The sequence below is a fragment of the Dermacentor albipictus genome, chromosome 8 (genome assembly GCF_038994185.2).
Source record: "Dermacentor albipictus isolate Rhodes 1998 colony chromosome 8, USDA_Dalb.pri_finalv2, whole genome shotgun sequence".
Taxonomy (NCBI): domain Eukaryota; kingdom Metazoa; phylum Arthropoda; class Arachnida; order Ixodida; family Ixodidae; genus Dermacentor; species Dermacentor albipictus.
In genome coordinates this window covers 56355652-56378082 of record NC_091828.1, presented here as the reverse complement: position 1 = coordinate 56378082, position 22431 = coordinate 56355652, and the positions used below count along the sequence as shown (strand labels likewise).

At 45.3% G+C, this 22431-nt stretch overlaps 1 protein-coding gene across 2 annotated transcripts in view; it reads left to right on the top strand.

The window, feature by feature from the left end:
* The window catches only part of LOC139048792 (uncharacterized), a 119547-nt gene that overhangs the window by 31608 nt on the left and 65508 nt on the right, over nt 1-22431 (top strand). The window contains exon 5 of one of the 2 annotated variants that reach the window (XR_011507948.1): nt 14017-14726. The exons of the other annotated variant lie outside the window; for it this stretch is intronic. The gene's annotated coding sequence lies outside the window, so the exon portion shown is untranslated. Of the gene's footprint in view, nt 1-14016; nt 14727-22431 lie in introns of those variants that run through there. 2 annotated transcript variants of the gene reach the window in all.

The following is a 22431-nucleotide window of genomic DNA, read 5'->3' as shown; positions in this document are numbered from 1 at the left end:
TGCTCCCGGTCTCCCTTTTAAGCCCTTCGATGTTGGTAGACGCGTCATGTTCGGCCAATGGGAGAGTCCGCTCAGATGACGCCATTTTCGGCCAATGGTAGGCGGCCGTGCGGTGGTGTCACACCCGGCGGCTCCCTGCGGGCTTGCCTTGCTGCGTTGCAATGCGCTCTTCAAAGGCGGACGGGGGGGACGCTTGGGCCCCAATTGTCCGAGGGCCCCCCTACTCCCGGTGGTATGGCCTCACTGGCTTGCAAATGCCCTCTTCAAAGGCGGATGGGGGCTACGCTGCCAGGCCTTCCAGGTACATCACAGCCGTCCGGTTGTCACGGCGCATTACAGCCGTCTTGCTTCGGGATCCACTTTACTTCCAATACTGCCGGGCTATCCCCTCGCTTTCTGGAAGAGTCAAGCATTGAATAGCTCCACCGGCGGCATACGAAGTGGAGGCCTTCAACTTGTTTGCACGTGCGCACCTCTGGAATGAGGCATCCGTGTTTCTGCGCTTCTCAATTCGCTGTGGTGCGATTCGATGTGGTCTGGGGAACTCGAAGGGGGCTCAGAAAAAGGTCCCGTATCTAACACTGCGGTGATTCTAAAGAACCCAAGTAACAAAATGATTTTTTAAAGATGTTCCTACCACTAGGATCTATTGTTTAATCTGCAAGTAACATGCAGTATAGCAGTTCACGCAGAGTAACTTGGATATGTGCACATTGCACCTTCATGCTGCCAGAAATCCTCCCTTTTGAATGGTCCTACTTTTGTACTATTTACCTAACAAACATGTAAGGAAACACATTTTTGGCGTAAGAGTCGGATTCACATGGGAGGATTGAAACCTCTGTAGATGATAAAGCAAGGTAGTAAAGCTACTTGGTAACATAATCCTTCAACCATAATGGGGGTTGTCTAAGACGTGTACGTCTACAGAGAACTGCTTCTGGTTGTGGACTAGGACCAGAGGAATCATTAGTCGTACAGGAACTGGAATGTGTTTCGGTGTCCTGATTGCCTGCAGGAGCCGTGTCTTGGGAAGGATTGTTGTACGGAAGCTCAGGAGATCCTTCTGCATGGGGTGAACACAGTCGCGGGGGTGAAACAGGCGGCTGTAATAAGTGGACGCAGCAGGAAAACTGGTACCAGTAGGAACTGGAAAAAATGGCGGAAAACTATCATCAAAGGATGATTTGTCATTGAGATGACTCCTTTCATCAGTCGTACAGGGTATTTCACCAGTTTAGAAGGATTCTAACGCAAGCCATTTTCAAGTTGCAAAGTACTCCGACGTACTTTGCGATATATCTTGAACGGACAGTAGTAGTTAGAACCACATATTTGTGAGTTACGTACTCTGACAAGATCCGCTGGTTGAAACTGAGGACATTTGGTTGCGCGACGACTATCTACATACTTTTTGGTATTTTCGTGTTTTTGACGTACTCGACTTTGCGCTTCTGGGCGCAACTTCGGAGAAGAAAACTCAGGAGGATTTGTAGGCATGTTTGCGACGTCAAGACGAGTTCTCAGTTGACGACTGGATAGACACCGGTAGTCATATGTGGAGTAAACCTGTAAATTGCCAAATATTCTAAGATTGCAAGCCTGAGGTCTTGCTGTTCCAAAATAGAAATTTGTGTGAATTCTATGAGGACATGGGTAAATCTTTCTACCTGGCCATCGGACTGTGCATAGTAAAGAGAAAACAAGAAATGCTTAATGCCTATCTCCCTCAGGAAGTTCTCAAATTCTACAGAAACCAACTACGGTCCATTCGTAGACACTATAGCATCAGGAAATCCTTCTTTACTGACTATTGAAATAAGCGTGCGCATGATGGCTTCGGACCTGATTGAAGTCATAAAATCAACATCGGGGCACTTGGAATGATAGTCAACGATGACTAAAACAAAATGTGCTTACTGTGGAATCCGATCAAAAGGACCTAATATGTCTATGGCTAATTTTTCAGCAAGGCTGTATACCTCTACCGTCCGAGAACATTTTCGTGCCGTTACTGGCGTGGTAATCCAAAACTTTCCATATCTGGGCCAATCCCGAAGATAGTGAAATACCGGACAGACCCACGGCGGAGGTTAACCAGGTGTTAAGCACTTCCCATACGTGGACCGATCCAGAAGATGGTGCAATTGCCGACCTACCGGCGGCGGAGATGAAGCAGGCGTTAAGCCCTCCCCATACGTGGGCCGATCCTGAAGATAGTGCAATACCGGCCTGACCCGGCGCGGAGGTGAAATGGCGTTAAGTGCTCCTTATACGTTGGCCTATCCAGAAGGTAGTGCAATGTCAGGCCGAGCCGCGGCGGAGGGGAAGCAGGTGTTAAGTACTCCCTATACGTGGCGCGAACCCGAAGATAGTGAAATACCGCACCGACCCGCGGCGGAGGTGAAGCAGGTGTTAAGCACGCTCCATACGTGGGCCGATGCAGAAGATGGTGCAATTGCCGACCGACAGGCGGCGGAGTTGAAGCAGGCGTTATGCACTCGCCATATGTGGGCCTATCTCGAAAATAGTGCAAAGCTGGGCCGAACCACGGCGAGGTGAAGCTGGCGTTAAGCGTTCCCCACGCTTGGCCCTATACCGAAGGTAGTGCAATGCCAGGCCGACCCGCAGCGCAGGGGAAGCAAGTGTTAGGTACTTCCCATACATGGGCCGATACCAAAGATAGTGAAATACTGGACCGACCCGCGGTGGGGAAGCACGTGTTAAGCACCCCCATACCAGGGCCGATCCTGGAGGTCGTGCAATACCCGACCGACCCGCGGCAGAGTTGAAGCAGGCGTTAAGCACTCCCCATACGTGGGCCGATCCCGAAGATTGTACAATACCGGGCCGACCCGCGGCGGAGGGAACCAGGCGTTAAGCACCTGCGTGGGCCAATCTTGAAAATTGCGCAATGCGAGGGCGACAGGCGGGCGTGCAGTTCGCCATTTAGGGGTCCACATAAACAGCTTGGCTTGCCATCGTTCTTCGTATAGTGGAAGGGCACTGAGCTTTTTCCCATGGTCATAACGGCCATTCGAGAAGTTGTAATTGAGCAAAAGAAGGTTTGGTAGATTTATCTGCTTGTTGACACACAAAACAGTTTCTCACCAGTTCCTCAATTTCTCTAGCGATGTGAGGCATCCAGTAGATGCCGCTCAGTCTGAGCTTTGTTTTAGTGATGCCTAAATGACCATCATGAACAATAGACAGGACTTTCTGACGGAAGGAAGCAGGTGGAAAGGTACGTTCATCTCGGAGAAGCAGATTATCCACGTAGGATAATTCAGACTGTAGGGCAATATATGCCTGTAATTCTGGCGGAATATCCGCAGCATTTATTCACCCTTTGATAATTTTTTTCTTTAATGCTTGGCAACTGGATCTGCCTCTGTAGGTGCTTAGAACTCTTCCATTGTGATACATGCTGAAACAGAAGACAGCATTTCCTCATCTAATGCTGGTTCCGATTCGGGAGGAACAGGTAGGCGCGACAATGCGTCCGCGATGACATTTTGGTCACCTTTGCAGTACTCGATGGTGAAAATATATTACAGCAACTTTGCACTCCACCTTTAAATCCTTAATGGACGCTCCAGGAACCCTTTGAAGACAGTGACATAACAAAGGCTTGGTGATCAGTTCGTACTGCGAACAGTCTACCCCACAAGTAAACATGACAATATTTGCAAGCAAAAAGGTAAGCCAACGCTTCCCGTTCGCAATGGCGTACCGCCGTTCTGCGGTAGATGACGTTCGAGATGCAAAATCCACTGTAAGGGGCTCAGTTCCACGTTTTTGCTGAAGGACGGCACCTAAGCCAACGTGAGAAGCATCCACCATTAAAACAATATTTAGATACGGCTTTCTTCCTCTCGTCTTGTAGTGCCTCGCATTTGGTTGCCAGGAGAAACGTGCAAAAAATAACGTTTCCAAGTGAACCACGGTACCGTAGGGGCATCGTGTAACGCAACGAAAGGCAGCATGGGCGGTGCGAATGCCATGCTGGGCACCGGGAACAAAGACGGTTTACCTCGTCGCCAGTTTGTGGTAGCTTCGACGGCACGGATGGACGAGAGACCTACGGCGTGAGGCATAATGGCCGTGGCAAAACAAGAGCCGGACTGCACTAGTCGGGTAACACACAAAGAAAGCGTTTATTCCAGTGAGTGGAAAGAAAATATGACAGGGTGCGCTTACAGCATTGGGCGCTGAGTGGCGCGAGCGGTCATAACCATTTGAAACCGAAATTGGATATGGAGACAGGCTATCACAGTGGAGGCGCGGGGTACGACACTGCGTGCCACGGAGTCGCAGCACCTAGAACTTCGCCAGAGCCATCGCCTTACCGGTAATTTGCCAACGACCGTACTTAAGGCTCATGACGGAAGTGGACGAATGCCAGGCCTACTTTTACGTGCTCAAAGGTCAGCGCCAGTTGGACCTTGACAGCACTACATTGAACCACACTCATTCGTGGGAAAACGGGCAAGGACGTCGACGAGTGGCTGACGTACTACACAAGGGTGAGCCTCTGCAACCCTCGGGCATCTGTCACTCAGCTTGAAAATGTCAAACTGTTCATAAGTGAGACAGCGCTGATGTGGTACGAAAACCACGAAGACTCCGTAACAACGTGGGAGCGCTTCGTTGAGGAAATTAAGAAGTGTTTTGGCGAATCCTACGCCAAACACAAACGCGTGGAGATAACACTAGCTCAAGGAGCTCAAACGTATGGAGAAACATGCACTGCATGCAAGAAGAAATCCTCAAGCTGTGCAAAATAGTAAATTCACAGATGCCTGACGAAGACCGAGTCGGACATCGCCTCAAAGGAACTACTGATGTCTACAATTTTAATATAAGATGGTACAAGTTGATTCCGTCTCAGATGAAGTCCGTCACTGCCGTACGTTTGAGGCGTTGAAGACACGTCCCACTGCGCCAAAATTTGGATGCCTGCAGAATGTGGCAGCCGTTGCCAGCGTCGATGAAAGCTCGTCCGCCGATCTTTCGTCTATTATGCGGCAGGTCGTGCGTGAAGAATTGCTGCGGCACCAGGTACTTGCGTGCAACGTCATGCATCGACCTGATGCTTATTATTCACAACACATGGCACCTGCAGCAGCCTGCGTTTCGTGGCGACCGTTGCTATGTGTCACATACGTCAGCGACAGAGGCGCTCCATCGCCACGTAAGGGCACATTTACGCCTGAACACCGACTTGCAGAACACTCTCGCCCAGGCAGATTTGCACGCAGACCAACCGTTACTCCTGTGTGGCAGGTTCAGCTACTACGCTTTGCTACACGACCCCCAACGGCTGAGCACTTCGACGAACAGTTCATCGATCGTCGTTGACATGAGTGTTATAACTATGACGACTTCGGTCACATTGCCAGATACTGCAGTTGCCGCCAGCCACCGAGGTTCGACCGATCGACATGCCTAAGCGGTACTGCATTGCACTTGGGCGAAACGTATTCGCCCTCGGACACATATCCAGGAAACTTGCCTCACCAGCACCCAGAGCCCCTGCGGAACCGTTCTCGAGCATGCCATCGCAGACAGACACCACCACCCGCTCCTCGCGTAAGTCAGTTGCTCTCTCCGCGGCGTCGCTGCCCGTCGCACCCTCCGGGAAACCTGTCAGCGCCGGCGTTGGAGGTAATGTTGCTGGACAATGTTCGATGTCGACAGAGATACCTCAACACATTTGTAGGTTTAAGAATAAGGTGTCTGTATTAATTGACGCAGTTTCATCAATGGCCTAAGCGGACACGGAAGCAACCGTTCCAGTGATGAATCTTGTGTTTAAAAGCCTGCTAGGACGAAAATTAATGTTTCGCTGGGACCGTGCCGATGCGTTTCATGGAGTGAGTGGTGAGTTTTTGTATCCTGCCGGCGTGTGCAATGTAGACATTATCTTGGGTGATCAAATATTTAACGCAGAGCTCACTGTTCTACCTCATTCTACGCATGACGTAATCTTGGGCCTTGATTTTTTCAAATTGCGTAGTGCCACTGTCGACTGCAGAACGGGAGAAAACGCTATACGTTCGAGCTTTTCTATTGCTTTTATGGAAGGTCCACCGTATCATGAAAGTGTGCTTTGTGTATCCAACGATAAGTTTTTCCTCCGTTATCCGCAACGTGTGTTCCAGTCGCCCGTTTCCCTACCACCGACGGAACGTTTGACGCTACCGTGGAGCCCGATCATCTGAGATGCATCAAAAGGAATGTACTGATACTGTATTGCACGCTGTCAGTTATTCAGGGAAGCACTCACTTATGTACCGCAAACTGTTCCAGTGAACCTGCAATACTACCACAGGGTCTTAAATTTCAAGCCTACCATGAAGATCAAGCGCCGTCGCTCGCCATTCTTAGAGGCCCCCGATTCTGCGAATGAGCGCCATTTCGTTAATACATGCCTTGCTGCGCACTCCTCCATTCTAACTATGGTGAACAAGTGACTAAGCACTAAGCAGCGCCATGAAGTGCGGAATATTCTGCTAAAACGTGCCCGATTGTTTGACTTTTCGCAGCAAGAGGGGCCACCATTGTTTCCCCCTTCTAGCATACACCACAGCTTGAGGTCAAGGTACTGGCGGATTCCTTTTCACAAGGCAGACAAGGAGGAAAGAGCATTTGTAACACCAGATAGACTTCTTGAGTTTGATGTGATGCTTTGCGGGCTCTTTAATGCGCCTGCAACTTTCGAACGCTTTACGGACAGCAACCTGGATGGTTTGAAGTGGGAAGCATGCAGGAGCTATCTAGAGGATGTAGTGATTTTCGGGCACACAGTCAGTGAGCACAACGCACGTCTCGATCTTGCGCTAGACTGCTTGGGAAAAGCGTGTTTGGTGCTCAACTCGAACAAATCTAATTTTGGAGAGCAACAAACACTGATTGTAGGCCATCTAGTGCATGACGACGCCATACGGCTCGATCCAGCGACGACTGCTACTGTAAAAGCCTTCAAGCAACGTGGCCATGTAAAGGAGCTACGCAGTTTTCTGGGGGTTCACTCGTGCTTCCGCTGGGTTATTGCTGACATACCTGACATACCTCCGCTGACATACCTCCTCTCGAAGGCGTTCCCTTTGAATGGACTCCTGAATGTGAAGGTAGGTTTCGTGAGCTGAAGTTTCTTCTGATGTCCCATCCCATTCTCCGGCACTTCGACCATGCGGATCCAACAGAAATTCGTAAGGGCGCTAGTGGTGTTGGCATTGGCGCTGCCCTTATTCAAGGCGTCGACACTAAAGAACACGTCGTCGCCTCTGCGGGTCGCTCTTTACGTAAGTTCGGGCTCAACTACACCATCACAGAGCAAGGATGTCTTCCAGTGATTTTCGTAGCACAGCGCTTCCGGTGATACCTGTATGGGCGCCTTTTCTCTGTGGAGACAGACCATCATTTTCTCTGCTGGCTCGTTAAGCTCCGTGATCTGTTAGACCGGCTTGTGCGTTGGACACTTCGTTTAAAGGAATATGACTTCATTCTTTCTTTTAAAAGAGTCCGAAGGCACACCTACGCTTACTGCCTCTCGCGCATGCCACTTCTAATGACGGAGTGTGGCGCGGACAATTTGGACCGCTATATCGCATCACTGGAGCCGCGATTTCCTGATAATAATACCTTCAAGGTCGAGCAACAAAAAGTCAGAATGTTAGAGCCACTGCTCAAAACTGCAAGGAAATGAGGACCATCCACTCGTTTCTGCATTGGTGATGGGGTTCTTTACAAAAAGAACTATTCTGCTACAGGCACACAATACCTTCTGGTGGTCACGGAAAGTCTCCGTGTCTCCATCTTGAGCGCTATGCATGACGATCCAACATTTCCTCATTTGGGATCTGCACGAGCCCTCTACTACGGTAAAGAATGGTTCTACTGGTCTGAAATGCGCCAGATGACCGACCACTACGTGTCCATCTGCAGCGAGTGTCAACGTCAGAAGCGTCCTACGAGCGCTCTTCCTGGCCGACTACATCACGTGCCACCCCTGAAGACTCCATTTGAGCAAGCCGGCATCGACCTTCTCGATCCTTTCCCGTAGTCATCCGATAAGAATCGCTGGATTGTCGCGTGTGCCGATCACTTGACACGGTGTGACAGCTGCGATAGCATGGGTTACTGCAGCCTAAGTGTATGTTTTTCTGCTTCATTTGGTCATCTCCGACATGGACTTCCCAGAGTAATCATCAGCGATCGTGGGCGGCAGTTCACTGCAGAAGTGGTCGAAGAAGTGCTTCGTCTATGTGCTTCACGTTTTTGAAATTCCACCCGTATCATCCATAACCAAATAGCTTTAAGGGACACACGAACAGAACTCTTACTAACCTGCTGTCCATGTATGTCGCGTCAGATCATAAGAACTCGGAGAGCGTGCTACATTTCATTTCGTACGCATTTAACACCTCACAGAAAGAAATTACGGGCTACAGTCCCTTCTTCCTTCTTTATGCTCGTCCGCCTCGTTATACACTAGCCACTATCTTGTCGTTTTCAGCCACGATAATCTTTGTATATCCGAGACCATCTCTCTTGCTGAAGAGGTCCGACGACTTGCTTCTTTGAGCACTCGCGTTTCTAAGATGGCTCGAAGGCACGCTACGACCGCCAACACTCGCACGTCATATATGAACTTCGTGACTTTGTGTGGGTTTCGAAAGCAACCAGAACACATGAATCACGTGAAAAACTGCTGGTGCGCTATGCTTGACCCTATGTTATTACTTATCGTATAAGCGCATTAAACTACCGCATAGAACTCCTCACGCCCTATGGCGTGAGAACTTTCGCATGTCGCCCGTTTAAAGGCCTTTATTTCTGGACAGCATGCTTGACATGTCCGGCGGGTTTCGTCTGCTCGGAGCGTAATGTGACACTTTTACGTGCGTAATCGGTATACGCCTCAACAATAGGGGGCGAGGGGGGGCATCCAAGAGAGGTGAAGGAGGAAAGCGACGTGTGGCTGGCCAGCCGACTCTCCATAGGCGTTGAGCTGATCAAGGGCGTCGCGTCTAACTCTACGTGGCTTGTCAATAAACGGCTTTCGTGGGCGTAACAATATTATTTGTAGTAGTGCCATGCGCTGTACTAATTTGAGAGATCAGCATGCACTTTCAAGCAAATATCTTTAGCAGACAGAACAGTTATTAAGAAAAGTTCCGCGTGAATGCCGCAAAAGATGTAAGATTTCATTTGCTATATTTTAATTAACCGTACTGCCAACGTCTTGTGAGCTCACAGCAGGATGTGCATATGCGTTGCCGTATAGAAAATTCACTGAAAGAATAAATTTTATGAGAAGGATATAAAAACAGAGACGCAACATTGTATATAACTTGAACGTGTTACTAAGCGTCATTGCTACTAAACATACATTTATTTGTATGAATCCTAATTCCTGTCTACACGAACAAACAAAAACCTCACACAGAAAATGCGGGAAATTTCGGAATTAGAGTGAACGCAACCATTTCGTTATGCACGCGAAATATACAAGCTCATGCTAGCAGATAGTATGACTCTCGTTCGTTGGTTAAAGTGACCCGGCTCACACGTGGGCAGAAATTTCAAGCTACCAGGCCATGCATCCGACGAGCCGGTAGATCTGAAAACAATTCGAGAGCCTCCAGCAGCCACCGCAAAGCAATAACACGTTTGTGTGTCAGACTGGCGTTGTGCAGCAAACACTTCGTAACATTTTATGATACTAGCGAAGGAAACAGATAAAATAGGCAATATAAAAAGAAAGATAGTGGCGCGGCCTATAACTAAACAGCTGCCGTATCTCTGCGGTACATAATGTTCTCATGGCGTAACTTTGCGTGTAATAAATCTTTTTAGGTATTGAAATTTACAGGCAATACTAAACTTAAACATCTTTCTAATATTGTGAACTGTTGCCGGCATATTAGGCTACCTAACAAAAGTACAAGCAACGGCTGCTTTCGAAGAATTCGCCACTACCCTTAAATCGCAGAACAGTTTTCCGTGCTGATAGCGATTTGTAGTGGAGTACCAGCCAAATGTTTTTAACCATACCCCTTTTTTAACAAGAAAGCACAGTGTATTAGAGTATCAATTCATATTCGCAGAGTTTTATTTGTGAAAGGGTTATTTCTATTAAGTTTTCATTCACACGAAAACCGTTCTCTCACGGGATAATGCGTACGCCACGCATTTGCCCCTTTTGCAACATGCACAACACTTAGACATTTCCCGTTAATAAAGCTATAAGCTACACGTAGGATTCGTCTCTGTGCTTGCTCTTCCCCGGTATTTTGTACATTCAGAAGCAAATAAGTGGGCACCTTTTTCACTTGTAATGCACATGTATACACTTTCCGCAGCGAAAGAGCTTATTTTCCATCAATGTAACAGGCAGTTTCCTTATTCTAGCTTCCCACAATTCGGTTCGTACTGTAGCTATTCCCCAGACCTAGGTCTATGACAAATTTCTGGCAAATTTTTCAGCCACGTTGCACGGACATTTTATAGAATCATGTCTTAAGAACATATCTTACATTTCGTGATTTAAGCCAGCCGTGTCTACATTTCCTGACTGGACATAATAATTACGCTGCTTACTGTTGATGATAATAAATGTATTGCATTATTGAAATAGGTTTCCTCACTGCCGGCTTACTTCAGAAATCCAATGTTCCTGCAATAACACACACAATCAGTAGCTTCCTAGTTACATGAGCTGGGGCTCTTTTGCAGTACATTACCTCTGGGGCTTCCCTCTGTATGCACAACCCATGTTTTGTAAAAGTTATCGGCAATATACAGAAACAAAATCTGAATTACAACAATGTTCGCGGTAGAACCATGGGTAAGCAGAGAGCGAAATTTGGTGGAATCATAGCCACATTTGGAAATTCTTTTTTTTCATTTAATGTGTTGTTGATTTTTAAAAAAAAGCTGATGACAGCAGGCTCACTGTCATGAATGCGTTCCAGTGATGGACTGAAAGTATCACTGGAACGGGCAGACGCGCTCTTTAGAAGTCTTGAGAGCTCAATTTATCAGCTTCTTCTTCCTCACTCCTTCACCTGCACACTCCTCTATCTGCTTACTAGCGTGTTTTGACGAATACCTGCCGTGGTCATTGCTTTGGTCTGTGCGTCCCTTTCTAGTTGCACGAGTGTTTTGCGAGGTTCCATGATATGTAGCTAAATTGTAATTAGTGTCCTAGCTAAGGTTTCTAGCAAGTGACGTTATAAGTATTGTGTGATAAACGGTCATTGAAATATTGCGATGTTTGAATGAATGGAAACATTTTCTTGGAGAGTTCCATGAGTGTATGTAGTGTTTTTCTTGCCTCGTTATACTTTGGTGGCATAGTCAAGTGTTCGACGAAAACTCGTCTGGCGTGGAAACATATTAGTGCCAAGAAAACGTGCACTTGTCAAGAATAAAAGAAAAATAAAGAACAGGAACGGTTAGAAGAAAACGAGGACATAGTCGTCCTCCCTGCGGACAAGGAAAATGCCACTGTGGTTTCGGACCATGTGGACTGCGTCAACAAGATAAATGGGCTGCTTCAGGACACGTCGACCTATGCCAAACTGGCTAGGCATCAAACGAAAAAGGTGGAATCGGAGCTCCTGACGCTGCTTACGGAAGTTTTTAGGTTTGTCCCCCCCTCCCCCACGCCCCGAAAGAAAGCATCTCTACAACAGGTTGCTCTGCCACAACGGATCGGTTCCCGCTCTCTACGGACTGCCGAAAATTCACAAGCCTGACGTTCTAGTATGACCAATTGTGGGCTACACACGCTCGCCCCTGTACGAGCTGTGTGGCTACCTGCACGGTATTCTTCGACCGTTTGCAAGACTCACGCCCTCGTTCGTCAAAGACTCCGCTCACTTCACTGAGCAAATTAGAAGCGCCTGCATTGATAATGACGAGGTCGTGATGCCCTTTGACGTAATGTCAATGTTTACATGCGTGCCTATTCACTATGCGGTCGAGTGCTGCCGGGAACTTCTCAAGGCTGACTCTTCTTTGCCTGAACGCACGCCATTCGAAACCCAGGACACTTGCCACCTACTAAAATTTTGCCTTAAGAATACGTACTTCGTCTTTAAGAAGGAGTATAACAAGCAAATAATCAGCACAGCGATGGGAGCCTGTGTCCGTCGTTTGCGCCAACATTGCTTTGGAGGATCTGGAAAGTGCCGCCTTATCTTCATTCGGGACGCGACCAAAGCTCTTTCTAAGATACATAGACGACTGCTTCTGCATTATCCCTCGCCGGCACGCAACACATTTCTTCGAGCACCTAAATTCCTTCGAGCCGAGTATACAGTTCGCAGCTGAAGAGAAAACCAATGGGCGAATTCCGTTCCTGGATGTCCTCGTAGAGAGGACTTCAAGCTGCTTGAGGACTATTGTGTACAGAAAGCCAACGCACACGGGAAAGTACGTGAGCTTCGACTCAGCGCACCCAATTATTGGGCAAATTGCGACCTGTCGCAGCAGCACGTTATTCCCCGGCATCCCACGTGTGCTCCAGCCCCACGAAGCGTAGGCAAGAGCTACAGGTTGTGAAAAGGGACCTGTTAAGCAATGGTCACCCTCTACAACTACTCAGAACGCAGGAGCGCAAATCAGCGCAGCCTCGTCGTGAAACGGCGAAAAAAACAGTCAAGCGCGCGGCGGTACCCCGCAAAGTGGGAACAAGCGAAGCCCTTGCACGAATTTTTAAGGGCTACAGTGTACAAATCACCCGCGTGGCTTCCCGAAAACTTGACCAACAGCTGGTTCGCGTAAAAGACCCTTTGAAATACACGAACTACCCGGGAGTGATCTACAAGACACCATGCAAGGAGCGGGACGTGTCGCACATTGGTGAGAGCGAAAATTTTAAACCGCACTTGAAAGAACACATGAATGGCGTCGGCAAGGGCCACAGAACGGCGAATGCCCAGGCGGAATACTACGAACCAACCGGACACATCATAGACAGGGACTCGGCAGCCCTCATCGCAAAAGATGAACACTTACATGCCTATTCGATTTCCGAAGAATTTAGAACGCATGGTAGAATTTTAGAACGCACGATAAACAGGACGCGGGCTAATCTTTCCGAGATATACACCCGCACGCGGCGCCACCTCACCCATAATGAGCTGTACACCCCTGCTTATGTCTTCATTGTGATGAAGGGAACCGTACGGGGCCCGAAACGTCTGTTCTTTATTTTTGTTTTATTCTTGGCGAGTGCACGTTTTCTTGGCACCCCTTTCCTGGCATGAGCCACGTTTTCAGAGTGCGACTGCAACATTATGCTTGAGTGCGTTTATTCTTAAGGTGGCGTGTTTCCTCTTAATTATGCATTGAACATGAGAAGTAGAACAGAATGCAGCCAGATCACCATTCTGCAGATGACTAGCTATGTTACCCAGCAGTCTGATCAACTTTCTTCTCTACTTCCAAGGAGGCTTGGTTTGTAAACGCCATAGTTGAATATTTAAAGGAGAATGGAATGTTGACTTCTGTGCTGAAGTAATTTTATACAAATATCTATACTGCATTATTATTATTATTATTATTATTATTATTATTATTGCTATTATTATTATTATTATTATTATTATTTACCTTTGTAATGAGCGATCGCAGTCTTATAAAATATAGCAACCCGCTCACTTTTAATTATTGTCATAATACGAGAAAACACTTGTGCAAAAAAAAATTTTATTTGATTGGCGGCTTCCTAATATGCAGTGAATAATTATTTATTAATTGGTTTTCTAAACTATCCATTACTGGAAGGTTGCTTATCAAGAACGCCAGCATACGTTCCGCGCAAAGTTTTGCATGGTGAAATCAGAGTTCACAGTTATCAAACTCAATACAGCATATATTTTACGTTCAACACTGCAGGGATATCACAATATTGTATCGTCAAAGTAGTGCACATAAATATGTGTTGTTTTGTTTGCAATAAAAAACTGACATCTCCGTTCATACAAAACCTTATTGCAGCTGAAGTTGAATATTTCCAAAGAAACCGGAAATCCTGCAAACCCCTAGTCTTTGACTTGTCATTGAAGATAAAGCCAGGTTGCACGAGCGCGTTCAAGCTAAGCGAGGTTTCAAAATGCCTGCTCTACTCATACTCTCCCTGCAATGACGCGCCCGTTTATTTGGCCCTTCCACGTAACGGAGAGATGGGAAATTTCTTTTTAATAACTGGAGCCACGTTATTATCGCACCAGCGATAACACAAGAATGCAACGGCTGTCTGCGCTTTGATGGCGGCACGCACAGGAAGCCCAAACGCTACCGGAAGGCTCAGCAGCATTACACCAGCCAACGAAGTATTCCCGCCACAAAACGCAACCGGACGTCCTGACTTGGAGAGAAGAATGTTAATAACTTAATTGGCCTCTTGTATTGGTCTATTTCATCGAATGATAATGAGCAGTTTGATTTCCTGTAGTATACGAAGTTCGACTACTGTCTTATTGCGCACTTGTTTTTATGTATGTATAACTTCTTTCCTACCAAGAACTGCTATCTTTAATAAAAGGATGAACACTGGTAAAATATTTCATTACTTTATTAACATATACATATGTGGAATAAAAGTGTTCAATGTTTCATGGAACCCCAACACAAACAGAAGAAACTACAACAAAATTCATGGAGTTGATTCGTACACCGTCTTGGAAGCGACGCTTCCTTTCTTTCCAACCTTGCCGCCAACTGGCTTTGCATTGCTGGTACAGGTTTGGTATCTCACTATATATATATATATATATATATATATATATATATATATATATATATACACACATATTTTTTTTTGAAACAAGTGGAAGCGCACGTAAGCAAACAAAACAAATAACTAAGTTTTATGTTTCGGCCGAGGTACGGCCTTCATGAAGGCTGCGAATGCAGGCACCCAGAGCTCAATGTGCACGTTTTATCTGAAAGGGTGAAGCACATATTTAACAAAATGTACAACTACGTGAATACCAAGACTCCTACAATATAAACATGTTGCATAGTGCAAACTTCGATGACAACCCGCCAGACGAATGCTATACATCACCAAATCAACCGGCACCCGCTGAAGGTTAGCCTTAAGCTAGTGCCGTTTTTTTTTTTGATTTTGCAAGCGTGTTGGGCGTAGCAAATGTAAGACTCTAAGACGCTGCCAGTGGAATGCAGTGGAGAGGGGTCGCATTTAGCATAGAGCATGCGAGGGCTCGCAGCTTCCAGAAGAATGTTTCTCTTGTTCTTTTTTTGACGTTACTGCAGCTTTTGTGATATGACAAGCAGCCGACAAACACTGACACCAAAGACAACATTGGGGAAATTAGTTGTACTTAATAAATGAAATAAAGAAACAATAAAGTAATAGAAATTAAAGTGGATAAAAATACAAATTACCGCAGGTGGGAACCGAACCCAAAGCCTACGCAGTTCGCGTGCGATGCTCTATCGATTCAGCTACTGCGGCACCATTTTCCCATCCTCCACTTTCTTAGGTACTCATGTGTCCTAGTAGACCCCTGGGAGTGTTAGTCAGCGCCACCACTCACAGATCTTGGCGACGGACGTGTAATGGTACGCCCACACTAGCGACAAAAACGCGCGCGACACGCCGCACGCGGCAAGCGACCGCGCGGCAGACGCGTGCTGGCAAGTCCACAGTCGCGTTTTGCGGCACGCGGCAGCGTCCCGTGGAGTCCCGCGTTGTCTCGTTCCATTCGATATTTCTCGCGACAACGCGCTCTCCGTTCTGCTCATTTCGTCTTCCATCGGAAGTGTCTGTGTTTTTTTGCGCCACTGCCGGCCACGCTCAGGCATGTCGGATACGGACGAGGAGCTACTGGTGACTGTGAACACTATAATACTTGTTTGTTCTTGTGCGACGCCGACGTGCCAGACAGCGGACGAGAAAGTTTTGAGTGCGGTACAGGGACACTGAGGGCAAGGCGCGCACTCTGCTTCCCCACCTTCACCAATTACTCACCTGTCATGCCAAACTGCTGTCCATAATGTGCCAGCGGTTGGCGCGCAGCTCCTTGTCCGACGCTCGATTTATCATAGGGGTACGCATATCCGCGAACGGTTTCCAAAAACGCCTCCATTGCGAGGCGAATTCTTCGTCGACGCCTCAGTGGCGGTGTGGTAAGGCTTAACAAAAACAGCCCCCTTGACTGGAAATGGCCTCTGAGATTTTACGGCGCGCGTGTCACTGTTCAGTCTCAGAGCCCATAGATTATGATTCTTTGCTTATGCGACAGGTGGCGCCACAACAGCGCGGCTCGTAAAGCGGCTCGCTTCTGATTGGTGGACGTTTCGCGTCTGCCGCGAAAAATGGGTCTCGCACCCATTCGCGCGTTTGCCGCGCGTTGCTGCCGCTTTTCGTGAATCTTGCCGCGCGCGACAGCGCCGCTCGCCGCGCGCGTTGTGTCGCGCGCGTTTTTGTCGCTAGTGTGGACGTACCATAACGTCCTTTTTGCCGCAGGCGTCACGTTTTGGGTGAAGGCGACTGGTCAATAAACCCACACATACTACCTGAAGGCATCAATGTTGCCGGATTCGAGACCCTCGTTATGTAATGAACAGGAAAAAAGGGGGTTAACCGAGGAGCCCGATTTTTAATAATAATATCATAAGAAGCCAACAAACACTGACACCAAGGACAAAATAGCGGAAATTACTTGTGCTTAATAAATGAAATAAATAAACAATAAATTTATGGAAAAGATATTGGATGAAAAAACAACTTGCCGTAGATGGGAATGGAACCCACAACCTTCGCATTTCGCGAAGTTTCCAGTTCGGTTCCCACCTGCGACAAGTAGTCTTTTCGTCCACTTTAATTTCCGCTAATTAACGTTTCTTTATTTCACTTATTAAGCACAAGTATTCTCCCCTACGCTGTCCTTGGTGTCAGTATTTGTTGGCTTATTATGATTAATAAACATCGGGCCCTTCGGTTAACCCCCTTTCTTCCCATTTTTCGCAGCTCTTGTGATATATATATATATATATATATATATATATATATATATATATATATATATATATATATATATATATATATATATAAACTTTATGCCAGCTCCGGCAAATCGTTTTATCTTGCACCGTCAATGAGGTGTCAGGATGTGTGTCTGCTTCTGCGTAATCATCCAATAAATCGCGACATAAGACGCATGCATGCAACGTCGGCTCACTGGTTTATTTAAAGACAAGATACACCAATAAAACAGCGCAACATATTCAGCGGCTGAATTGATTTTCTTTTATTTCTCATATTGGCAGTGGCGTAGCCAGAAATTTCGTTCGGCGGGGGTTCACGTTCCAGCTTGGCCTGCACCTGATAAAATTTGTCGAGGGATCAAATCCATCAATGATAACTGCATTGTCATCGACAAGGATGCTGCACGCGAATTCTTGACGCTTTGCACTCTCAAGACTTGTAAAATATGTGTTCTTTCATAGAAGAATATGTTCGTATGGCCCAAACAATATAGCCAGAAATAACTGATATCAATGCTTTCAAGTTTTTTTGTCTATTTAAAAGAATATATCACACAAACTTTATAACTATATCGCTTCACTATATCACTATATCACTTTGTGGTCGTTTTGGCACACCGTGACCGGTCGTACTGCTATGCTAGACAACTTCTTGCGGAAGCTTAAATCTATACACGACCGGTGATGCCTGGTTGGCACATTGACGTCCGTGTAGCACTCAATTCCAAACCCTTCCAAAAGGAAGGATACAATCCACTTGCCGTCGGGGCGAGCTAGGTCGTCATTAAAGTCTTTAAAGCTTTTCGAGCCTCCACTGAGAGCGAAGGCGCACCGCCATCTCACGTTTTCTATATGGCCATTAAGTTCATGCGTCGTAACATGGTTGATCAGATGATGACATTCAGAGTGGCTGCCGCGACTGATAAGATGACGCGAAAATGGTAATGTTCTTTATACATAGACGGAAGATGATAGCATTTGGAGCAACTGCCGCTATTTGCTGTTTCTTTTCTTGCGCATGCGTATGGGGTTGCGCTGAGGCGTTTCCGGCGTACAGGCGACACACGGATGGGCGGACGGACGAATTAATCGGCTAGCCATATATATATATATCTTCGCTGTTAAAAGGGAATAACCCCAGAAACAGATCGAAACGGGAAAAAAGTATGCAGTCATACCTTGCGTACATCAGATGGGGAATGGTTTTAAAATGGCAGCTGTGACATAAGGTGTTGAAGCCATCTTTTCAGCTAAAAACTGCTTAAACAAGATACGCGGTCGTGTCAATAGATCTCAGCAGGCGTCCACGGCCATTTGCCGCATCAAGCACACGGGGCAGCTCATGGCATGCTCAGTGTGAGTTGTGTGCGCCATTCCAGTTTCGTGTTTCAAAAAGTACTTTTTCAAAAGTACGCTGCCTTAACATCGACCTCATGGAGCACCAAGTATTATCGGGAATTCGACAGGCTGGAATCTGGCCGCACATTGTAGAAATTTCCCACGAAAGCTTTTGTTTAAAAAGACTGAAATATTTTATTACAATGGCAACCAAATCAACCACGAGATTGTACAAGCTTACAGTAAGCATGTCAACTCAGGATCATGTGCCAGCCAGACTTCTTTCTGCATAATAAAAAACGAAGTTTTTAAATGGCAAGATATGGTGGCACACTTTCACCACCTGCACATGTCACTTGCAATACATTTTAACTCTCTCAAGGTTACTACAGCAACAAAGGAGAGAGAACGCCAGGCAAAAAGCTGCGTTCTTGCAGCTTGAGAGCCACCCTGCGCCCTCTGCCGGAGTGCATAGCCCAGCAGCTGATCACAACAGCAGTGGAAAAGCGCACTCACAAACACAAAGGAAATACAGCCCCAGAAATATCTACATCTGACATTTGCGTGAAGTTACGCCTCTACTATCACATAGACTTTATTAGACAAAAACTACTCCACATATTCTATGCACAGGAAACTCATTTACAGTAAACCGAGATACAATGCAAGTAAAATGAAGGTACATGAAGCTATAGGTGTGTTGTAATCACGAACTATATCCATTCAAACATGCGAATAAGTTTGGGTAATTTATGCCGTGAAGTCTGTTCAAGTATGATGTTGTTCTTTTGCAGAATATTGAGATACTGTGATAAATTATATGTCAGTGACTGCTTACCGTATGTTGTGCGGCAGAAAGGTACATTCCATGGCATTTTGTTCCGTGTATTGTAGGAAAGAATCGCATGAGTCAGGTTGAGACTTGATAAAAAAACTCATTCTTAGTGGAAACAGTGTTTTTATACATACAGATCAACCTGAATGGGAATAACTCTGATATTGTCGTGATATTAAACCTTGCAAAGTAGGGGCCCCTATGAGCACACCACGGTACATTAGGTATTAATATAATTGCTCGTTTTTGAAGTTTGAAGTTTATTTCCTTTCTTCATTACATAAAGACAGAGGAAACAAGAGCTAAAGGCCATACGGCCTGACAGGGGCTCTTGCTCCTAAGTGCGTTCGGGTTACATGATGATACGATGTACAAACAAAAAAAGCAAATATAACAGGAAAACAAGCAAGTACGATGTACAAAAGACAAGTAAACAAGATAATGTGTACATTATACAATGACTATGTGTAAAAGACATTTATGCTACAGTTTTTGTTTGTGCAATCACATTTAGCGCGCAGGTTAAGCATACATATATAGTGCATTATTAAAAAAAAAAATTAGTGCGAGAGCAATTTATGTGTAATTAATTTGATAGTGTATGAGTAGGTTTTTTATATATTGCTTAAAATTAGGCGCACAGAAATCAACTTTTTGCTCAACAATGTTTAGTAGCCTAGGTATTTGATAGCTTATATCCTGACGTCCGTAGTTAGTACGCGTGAATGGTATTTTCTTGATTTGATAACGTAATGGGTATCGAAAAGAAGTGGGTATGCTGACAACATGGAGCCTGTGTTTTTTTTATATGTAAGAGTAATCTATAATAAAATACTTGATTTGCTCGGATCACTAAATGTTTGTCGAAGAGATTGTGTGTGGGTAAGTCACGCGGCCTACCATGGTAGTTTTCAAAAATTCGGACTACTCGTTTTTGCAAGCCTAATAACTTATCATAGTTTTTTGTTGTAGTTGTTCCCCAGATCAAGACACAATAAGATAGCTTCGAGAAGAAAAGGGCGAAGTATATTGATTTCTTTAGCCATAAAGGAATTAAATCACCTATTTTATACATACAGCCTACTACTTTGCTAAGATCATTGCAGAGCTTATTGACATGATTATCCCAGGAGAGGTTTTCTTGGAACCATACCCCCCAAAACTTTTGCGTTGTTACTTGTTCTAGCCTCTTTGCTTAAAATAGAACAGTTATATTAACAGGCAATGGCTTGTTTATCGGTCTAAATATTATATATTTGGTTTTATTGACATTCAATTGTAGTTTGTTTATGTACAGCCATTCAGATAATAAATTTAAATAATCATTTATTTCTTTTTGTATGCATTGCAAGGAAGAATTTGCAAAGAAAAGATTAGTATCGTCTGCGTACATGATGATATTAGGTGAGGAAGAAATGTTAGGAAGGTCATTGATATATAGATTAAATAATATAGGACCAAGTATGGATCCCTGTGGCACGCCATTCTGTATTTTGAGAAGTGAGGAAGTGGCCTGATTATATGAAACAAACTGATAACGATCCGTTAAGTAGCTTCTCATTAACTCTAATGCTGTACCACGTATACCGTAGTCATAAAGTTTGCACAGAAGTATACCATGATTTACGCTGTCAAAAGCCTTACGTAGGTCCAGGAATAAGCCTACCGTGTATAAACGGTTTTCTATATTTTGCAGTATTTGATGTTTTATATTTAAGAGCGCATCCTCACATGATTTATTTTTTTGAAATCCGTATTGCGCCGTACTAATAATAGAATATTTCCTTAAGAAACCTTCTAGTCGAGTGTTTAGAACACTTTCAAAAAGTTTTGAAAAAAGAGGTAGTATAGATATGGGTCGGAAGTTGTTTACACTATGATCAGCACCGCCTTTATGAACCGGGCAGACTCTGGCTATTTTAAGTTTCCTAGGAAAAATTCCGGACTCAAACATTTTATTAATAATATGAGCTAATACATTAGAGATGATGTCAGACACATACTTTATAGGAGATGCCATGATACCGTCGAAACCTGCAGCACTGTTTGACTTAAAGTTTTTGATCACGCTCTCTACTTCGGATGATGTCACCGGAAATAGCATTAAAGAATTTTGCAGAGACGGTTTCACAGTATGCCCTATCTCTTCTGGATCTGCTGCAGAAATGTTGCTGCAGCATTGAACAAAGTGAGTGTTTAGGATAGAGACGGCTTCTTCACCCGAAAGAGTGCCCTTTACCGAAGCTATTTGTAGGTCTTGAGGGCTAGCCTTTCCTCCAGATATTTTCTTAATTTCCATCCAAACTTTTCTTGGATTCGTATATATGCGCGAGAACACCTTCTCATAATATTTTTCTTTTGCCTTTTTTAATTCTGAATTTACTTCGTTACGGTACTCCTTAAATTTGGCTAATTCATTCATGTCTCTAGTTCTAAGGAATGTATAGTACATTTTATTTTTGTTTTTGATTTTTGTAAAAAGCACTACATCTATCCACGGCTTTCTAATTTTTTTGGGTCGTTTTGTAGCACTATGTTGCGGGAAGGCTATGTCGTAGCAAGTGATTAGTTTATCGAAAAATGAATTGTATGCCTTATTTGGGTCACTTTAAGTTAGTTCAGATTCCCAGTTTTTTTCCCGAATAAGAGAGCGAAAATAGGCTAGCGTCGTTGTATCTATGACACGGTAGGAATATACAGGCGCATTATGCTTGCATTTCTGCGAACAAGGCAGAAAACAAAAAATGGGAAGATGATCGCTTATATCAGAGGACATGACACCAGCAGTCACAGCGGAATCATGTACATTAGTGATACAGACATCTAATAGGGTTTGACTGTGTGCTGTAACTCGTGTTGGCGAGGTTATAATATTCGAGCATGCGTAAGAGTAAAGCAACTGGTTATATTCTCGTGTTATTGTATTTTCAGCCATCATATCTATGTTCGTATCACCTAGTATGGCAAACATTTGGCCGGTGCCGCTGAGATAAGCTAGCAGGTTATCCACAAAGGAAAAGAATTCTTTTTTGTTCCCACAGGGTGGTCTGTAGACTACTGAAAATGTTCCTGCTTGAAGACGAATAGTGAGGCATTCAACGTTGCGATTAATTAGGGAGAAATCTGCAATTTTCTCCGAGTTTAGATCATTTCGTACATATGCTGCTAGACCACCACCTCTGGCGTAGGTACGGTTTAGTATGTGATGCCTGTAGTTTTCGAAC